This window comes from Letharia lupina, assembly GCF_014066315.1.
Source record: "Letharia lupina isolate WasteWater1 chromosome Unknown contig_13, whole genome shotgun sequence".
NCBI lineage: Eukaryota > Fungi > Ascomycota > Lecanoromycetes > Lecanorales > Parmeliaceae > Letharia > Letharia lupina.
In genome coordinates this window covers 280327-289955 of record NW_023502982.1, presented here as the reverse complement: position 1 = coordinate 289955, position 9629 = coordinate 280327, and positions in this window count along the sequence as shown.

Here is a 9629-nt window from a genome sequence, read left to right as displayed (position 1 = left end):
ATAAAGTTAATAATATAAGCTTAGCTATTAATAATAATAATAATCTCTAAAAAGTATATAAGTATTAAAAATAATTATAAATATTTAAATAGCGGATATTTTTATAATATATAATTAAAGATTTATTTATCTCGCTTTTTTATATTAATAATAAGTATTAATATTAATTCTAACTTTAATTAAGATATTAAATATTAAAACTAATATCTTTAAAATTACGCGAGATTTATTAACACGCCTATATTTTTAATCTTAATAATCTTTTATAATATTTAAATATTTAGTTTTTTCTTCTATTAAATTAAAGTAAGTCTTAAAATTTTTAATCTCTTTTAATTTTTATAATACTTTATCTTAATTTAATTCTATCGAAATTTCGTTTTCTCTTTATTCTATTATTATTTAATCTTTAATCTTATTATTTAATTTACTTAATATCTATAAAAAAATAAAATAGATTCTCGATTTATTAATATTAGCTTAAATAAAAATAATTCTTAATTATAAATTCGTTATTATTCTTTATAAAAGAAGTTTATTAATAATTTAATAGATAATATTATTATATTTAAAACTTATAAGAGTAATAATACGCTTTTATTATAAGAGAGAAGATATTTAATAATAAAAGATATTATATTAATAAAGCTCTTAATTAAATAAGATTATACTTTTTAATTAATTAATTCTTATAATATTAAGATTAATAAGATTATAAATTAAAGAAAGATATAAAATAATATAAAGATTAACGATAGAGATCTAATATTAGAGTATATATTCGAGTATTATTAATTATTTACTCTTTATATTAATTAATTTAATAAAAAAATTAAATTTAATAAGAAAGAGAGATTATAATAATTAAATTAAATTTAGAAAATTATAGAGTAAGTTTTATAACTTAATTATAATAATAGAAATATTAAAAATACTTATATTTTTAGAGATTTAGAATATATCTTAAATTTATAAAAGATCTTAATATTTATTATTTTAAAAATTTATTAGCTATATAATTTAATATAAAGATATTTTTAGATAAATCTTTATAATAAAGTAATTAATATAAATAAGCTTAACTTTAATAAGATCTTAATACTTCTAATAAATTAAATATTTAAAAAATAATTTATATTATAATAAGACGCTATATATACTTTTATTTATAATATTATTAATTATTAATAATATAGTATATATTATATATCTAATATTATTCTATAAATATTATATCTTTATTATTAAAGCTAGATAAATCTTCTAATATATCTTTAAAGATATTAAAATATTACTATTATTAAAGATTTTAAAATCTCTTTTTTTTTTAATAAATAGCTTTTATTATAAAAGCTTTATAAGAATTAATAATTAAAATATTCTTTTATAAATATATTTAATATTATATATTTATATAAAGATAAAGTTAACTATATAACTTAAATAATATTTAAATTAAAATTCTTCTTAATAATTATTCTAATTAAAATTTTTATAAATTAATTTATTAAAATTATTAAGTTAATAAATTTTAAAGATTATAATATAATATAACTTCGCGTTTTTTATATATATAAATTAATTTAATATTATAATATTAACTTAAAATCTTTAATCTTTATAAATATTAAATTATTTAAATATATAATTAATAATAAAGTTTAATCTAAATAAAAGAGATTCTTAATCTTAATAATATTTAAATTTTATAAAAATTATATTTAAATTAAAATAAAGAGCTTATTTATATATAACTTCGCTATTAAATAAATTTATATTAATAAGTATTATAATATAAAATTAAATATCTTTTTAATATCTATATTAATTATTATTTATAAAATAAAGTAATCTAAAATTATTATTAAAGATCTCGCTTATATATAAAATTTAAATAAAAAGAAATAAATATATTATAATAGAATAGCGAAGAAATTTAAGTATTATTTATTATTTATTTATAGATATTTAATTATATTATAAATTATATTCTTTATTAATATAATAATAATAATTTTATTAATTAAGTAATTATAATAAAAGATAAATATTGTTTTATTTAAGATAATAGAGAAGAAATATTATAATATTAAAAAGTATATAAAAAATATAAAGTTTTATTTACGCGCTTTATCGAATAAGAAGTTAAAAAGAAATATTAATAAAATATAGATAATTCTAGATAAACTAATAATTAAATAAATAATAAAATTAAGAATTATTAATAATAACGCTTTACTTATAAAGCTTTTATCTTATAAAATAAAAAAGATTATCTATTTATTAAATAATAATTAGAAAAAAATTCTTTAAAATACTAATTAGATTATTTAAGATTAAATTAAAATTAAATATTTTATATAATATAATAAGATCTAGAGTTAAGAGTATAATCTATCTAAATTTATATATAAATTATATTTTAATAAAACTTATAAACTATACGCTATAACTATTATTTCTAATATTTTTAAATTTTCTAAGATATATTAATTAAAGCTAATTAATATTAAATATTATAATAATAAAAATTATTATAAATTTAAATAATAGTAATTAATCTTCTAAGCTAGATAATATAAAGAAGAAATAATTATAATATTTATAAGATAGTATATATAATTACTATCTATATAATTTAATAAAAAATATTTTTAAATTTATTATATTAAAATAACTAATTAATACTCTTAATAAAAATATTTATAAATATTTTAAAAAGCTAATAATATTTATAAATTCTTTTATAATTAATCTAATTATCGCTTTAATATAATCTTTTTTTCTATTTTATTAATCTTAAATAATATTAATAAACTTATAATAATTTAAATAAGAGTATTTAAATAATAAAACTCTCTAATACTCTTTAATTATTTAATTTAAAAATCGCGATAATTTAATAATATAATCTTTTAAGAATAATAATAAATCTCGCTTTTTTATTTTAATTAAGCGTTTTATAAATATAAATATAACGCTAATAAGAGTCTTTCGCTTTATTAATCTAGATATTAATTAGAAGAAATAATAAAATATTTAAATAGATAAAAGAGTAATATAACTATTATAGAAAAATAAAAAAATATATAATTATTATTTAATATTAGATAATTTAAAAAGTCTTAATAATAAGATTTTAAATAAAAATATATAAAGAGAGATAATTTATTTTTAAATATATAATAATACTATATTATCTTTTTAGATACGCTATTTATAAGTATACTTAATTATTCTAAAGCTTCTATACTATTTTAATATATAATTATAATTTAATATTAAATAACTTATAAGATCTAAATAAGAAGATTCTAAATAAAAAGATTAAATAAAAGATATTTAATTTAAGAGTTAATATTTATAATAAATATAAGAATAATAATATAGATAAAAAAGTAAAAGATAAGATAATTTAGATATATAATAGATAGAGGAATTAAAAAAGATATATATTATTTTTAAATAGATATTTTAAATATCTAAATAATATATAGTATAATTCGACTTCGTATTATATTATTCAATTTCGATTATTTAATTTAATTATTAATTAATTTTCTAAATAGATAGAATAAATAATATAATAGAGTTTATTAAATAAAGGTTAATCTATAAAATCTATTTCTAAATTAAAATCTTTATTAATTCTATAATATTCTTTTTAATATATTCTTCTCTAGAATTATTTTACTTCTTTTAAAATTCTATAATTTAATTAATTTTAGATATAAAATATAAATCTTTATAAATTAGCGTTATATTATCTTTATCTATTTTATCTAAATTATTCTATATTAATATTAATTTAAAAATTTAAATAATATTAATTATCTTATATAGCTTAATAATAAAAGAGTCTAATTATAAAAAGATTCGCTTTTTTTTAAAATAAAAGATAAAAAAAAGATATCTAATTAAGAGCGCGTTTAATATTCTTTATAATTAAATAAAGCTTAATAAGATCTTTAAATAATTAAAGAATATCTTTTTAAAAGTCTTTATATTTAATATTTTAAGAGAATAATTAAATAATTACAAATTAGATATAATTATAAAAATTAATTATATATATATATAAACTTATAAATATAAATAATAAAATAAATAATCTATCTCTATTAATAATATCGATTTTATATTATAATTATATATCTTTAATTAAGCTAGTTTCTATATATATTTAAAAAAGATTATAATTAATATATTAATATTATTTTTTAATATTATTAAGATCTAGATATTAATTCATATTATAATAAATAATATTAATTTTAATATATTTATAAATATATTAAAAGAAGATAAAGTATATAATATTATAATAGATCGAATTATATATTATATTAATAATAAAGATATTAAGATTAATTATTTTTAAAAGTTTAAGATAATTATATTATCGATATATAAGCGAGATTAGAATTCTATATTCTTTATAATTAAAGAATATTAAATAAATAAATATTTATTTTTTATATATATCTATTATTACTAATATATAAAGAGATTATTTATTTTAAAAAAAGAAAAAGATAATAAAGATATTAAGAGAAATATATAAAGTAATATAATAGTTTAAATTAATTATTCTCGCTATTAATAAAAGAATTTAAAGTTATAATATATATATATATAAAAAATAATTAGATATTTATATTATAATTATTATATTCTCTAAAATTTAATTAATTTTAAGAAATTCTATAATATAAAAAATCTATCTTATTAAAATAATCTATAATCTTTACTTTCTCTAAATATCTTTTTATACTTTATATAATATAAGATCTTTATCTTTAATATAATTAACGTCTCGCGTTATTTAATAATATTAAACTTAAATAACTTCTAGAAAATTTATTAATATAAGTTTTCTTTATAGATTATATTTTAATAAACTTTAATTAGAAAAAATATATAATCTTTATTAAATAGAGAGAAATAATATAAAAGACGTTAAAGCTAATATTTAATCTCTATATTCTATTAATAGAGATTATAAAAAGATAATATTAATTATAATAGAAATATATTATTATATATAAAATAGCTTTAAATTATTAAAAAGAATTATATATTATTTTTAATAGTTATAAAGTCTATAATAATATTATTATTAATAATTATATAAATTATAACTTTATATATAACGTTATCTAGAAAATAAAATATATTATTAATATATTAAAATAATTATTATTAATAAATATTTATATTAAAAAATCTATAATTATATATATTAAAATAGATATTATTTATAAAAAAATATTTAAGAATAAGAAAGTAAATAGAGAAGTATAATTAGAGTAATAATATTTAATAATAAATAATAATTAACTTAACGTTAATTATTAATAAAAAATTTATTTAATTTAAATAGAGATTATTAATAAAAATATTATTTAGTTTAAATAGAATATTTAAGTTAAATAGATAATCGAATTTAAATAGAGATTTAACGCGCTTTAATTTAAATAAATTAAAAACGTATTAATTAATAATTCCCCTTTTTAAATTAATAACTTTTCTTTACTCTTTTATTTTTTTATTTATTTAAATATATTTACTTTTATATTTTATTTATTATCGTTTTTAATATTTAATATTAATTTTATTCTAATTTTTAATAATAATAAAAGATTTATAATACTTTATATTCTATTAAATAAGTTTATTATATTTAAATTATAGAGATTATAAAAACTTTAAAATAAAATATAAAAAAGAGAATAATAATAAAGAGAATTAAAAATATTAGAAGAGAGAAGAAAGTTAAAGAGATAAAAAATATAAATTATAATCTATTTATTCGCGAAGATATTATTAATTATATATTAATAGAAAGCGAGTAAAATAAAAAAGATTAATAAGAGAAAAAGATATATTAAAGAATATAGATAGATAGATTCTAAATTATTTAAACGCTATAGAATATATAAGCTTAAGAAAAATATATATATAATATCTAATTATAACGATAATAAATTTTTAAATAATTTTATTAGTCTATAGAAGATAAAGAAATTATTAATAATTATAATTATTATATATAATAAAGCTTCTCTTAATATTAATAATATTCTCTTAATTTTATATACTATTATAAATATTAAAAAAGATCTTTTTTCTAAAATTAAAGATAAAGATAAAGTTATAAACTCGATATATTCTTATTTAATCTATATCTTCTATTAAATTAATATCTTAATAGAAAATAATAAAAAAACTCTTATTTAAATCTCGATTAAATATTAAAATTATTAAATCTAGAATAAAGAGTAATAATATTAATTACTAGTTAATTAGTTTTAGAATTAAATAATATCGATATAAACTAGCTAATATAAATTATAGAATTTAAAATAATTCTTATTAGCGATAAAGAATTAGAATTAATAAGATAAAATAAGAATATATTATATAATTAAATATCTAGATTAATAAATATATACTAAATTAAGATAAAAAATAATCTATTAAGAGAAATCGCCTTTATAATAATAAAGCTAGAATACTTTATATAAAGCTTTAATATAAAAATAAATATATATTCTAAATATAATAGAATAATAATTAAATTATTATAAATAATTTAATATTAAAAAGTATTACGCTAAATAGAGTTATTAGATATTATTATATTAAAGTCGTATTATTAATATATAGCTCGTTTAAGCTTTTCGCTAATATATCTATTAAATAAAATAAAAAAATTTAAAGCTTTATTAATATCTCTAATAATATTAAATTATATATTATTAATAGATTAGAATAAAGAAAGATATATAGATTATATTTTATAAGATAATTTAAATAAAGATAATTATTAAATCGCGCTTTAGAATAATTTAATATAATTAAAAAAACGCGATTATAATATTAAGAAAGAGTATCTTAATATATTTAAAATAATAAGAGTTATCTTATTTATAATAATTATAATTAATAAAAATCTTAAATATCTAAATTTTTAAAAGTTAAATTTTTAATTAAAGTATTATATTAATATATTTAATTAAATAATAATTAGAATATAAAGAGATTAGAGATAATAATTTTATAAGAATACTTAATTTATATAAAGTATTAATAATTAATTTATAAGTTTCGAGATAAGAAAGATATTAATATTCTTAATTAATTATTATTATTAATACTTTAAGCTCTTTCTAATAAGAATATAACTTTTTAACTATATAGATAATTTTTATTTAATTCTAATAAAGAAAATTTAAGATATTATTTAATCTTATTTTAAGATTTATATAATATTATCGCTTAAAGATCTAAAGACGATAATTAGCGACTTATTAGTCGATCTTTAATTTATATATTAAGATCTATAAAATAGATAGAATATAATATATTTTATAAAATTTAAATTAATTAATTTTTTTAGCTAATAGTCTTTAAAATAAAAAATACTTTTTATTCTAATTAATAATTATATTATTATATAAAATTTTCTTCTATAATAAGAGAGTATCTCTTAAATTTAGATAAAGAAGTAAGTATCTTTAATTATTCTTATTTAATAATATTATAATTCTTATAATAATTACTTTTTATTATAATCTAAAGAATTATAATTCTAAATATTTTTATATTAAAAGATAAAATAATAAGAAAGTTAAAGATAAGCTTTTTATTATTATTTTACTACTTATATAATTATAATACTTTTTAGAAATATATAAGTATATTAAAAAGTTCTAAAGAGATATAAAATAATAGAAAAGACTTATTATATATTATATATTACGATAATATATTTTAAAGATATATTTTAAATTAATAAGAAAGATATAGAGATTCTCTAAATTAAATAATTTATATAAAAATTTGCTAAATAATATTACTAAGAAATTAGACTTTATAAGCGTCTTAAGAGAAGTTATATTAAGATTCGCTAATATTAAATTATTTAAGAGATTAGATTTAAATCTATTTAAAGATAATAAGAGAATCTTATAAATTATTAAGAAATAATTAATATATAAAATAATTAAATAAAAAGAAATCGATTTAATAAATAATAATTAAAACTTAAATCTCTTTAAATTTAAAATATAAATACTTCGCGTCTTAATAAGTAGAGAGAATAAATAAAAAAGATTAAACTTTAATATATTATTTATAGCTTTATTATAGTAAATAAAAAAAGAGATAACTTATAAAGAGAATAAATATTTATAAATTAATAAAGTTATATTAAATAAGAAGGAAAAATATAAAGAATATATAGCGTAGTAAATAAAATAGAGAGAGTTAGTCTCTTTATCTATTAGGCGAATTAAATAAAAATTAATAAAGAATTAAATATCGCTATAGCGCTTAAAATTCTAATTATTTAAAAATCTATATTTTAGAGATTATAAATATTATTAATATTATAATAAGATATTGTAATAAATCTTAAATTAATAACTTTTATTAGATATCTAGAGATATTAAATTTAATTCGAATTAAATACTCTAGAGACGTTATTATAATTAATAATATTATCTAATTTAAATACGCTATAAATATTAATATTATTAGCGAGACTAGCTAATCTAGAATTTTTATAAATATTATTATAATTAATAATACTATTTAACTCGAATAATCTTAAAAATCTTTCTAATATATATTTAATTAGTCGAATTAAACTTTTAATAGATATTATTATTATTAATAATATTATCTAACTTAAATAATCTAAAAAATCTATTTTATATATAGTCCCTCGAATTTTTAGATATATACTATTAAATTAATAGCTTATAATCGCTTTAAAATCTAATTAATCTAAATAAATACTATCTTAACTTACTAAACGCGAAGTTTACTATATTTAATTATTAAATTAATAAAAAGAGTTAGATATAGATAAAGTCTACTAAATAGACTAAATCGTACTTATAATACGGACCCGGCGGAAATCGTACGGAAATTCACTTTTTAGATTTGCAGATGTTTACTAAGGCCCGTCACTATTATAAAGTAGATCTTTCTTTACCTTACTATTATTACTGTGATAGAATAAGCGTTAATAATATTAGTAGGCCTAGTGTAAGAGATATAGTAGCCTTTTTCTTAACTAGACTTCTATCTCTCTTCGTATCTTCAAAAATAAGTAGACTATTTTTTATAATATTCTATTATACTATAGAGTCTCGATATAGTATAACGTCTTATTCAGATAGATATATAGTAAAATTAAAAACAATGCACATATTTTGATATTGCGTCGGACTTATCGGATTTTAAATCGGGTATTATCAGATATCAGATACTTTCGAATATATACGAATATCTACTTACTCGATAGCCCTAATTAAAAAAAAAATATGAATTTAATTTATAGGCCTTTACTCGTTATTAGATATTAGAATTATTATATAAAATATATCGTAATCTTTATCTTGTATAGTATTCTAGAGTATTAAAAAAAAGATTTAAAAGTCTATTTAAAAGTAAATTAATAGAAATTTAATAAATTGTCCACCGTGTAAACAGAGGCGGTGTCGGCATCGGAGGGCTGTAATGTTCATGAGCGAGGACACTGAGGGGAGAGGCTTGTGTGGCGCACCTTGTCTACCACATAGACGCTGGCACTATCGGCATCGGAACGCTGGACTGT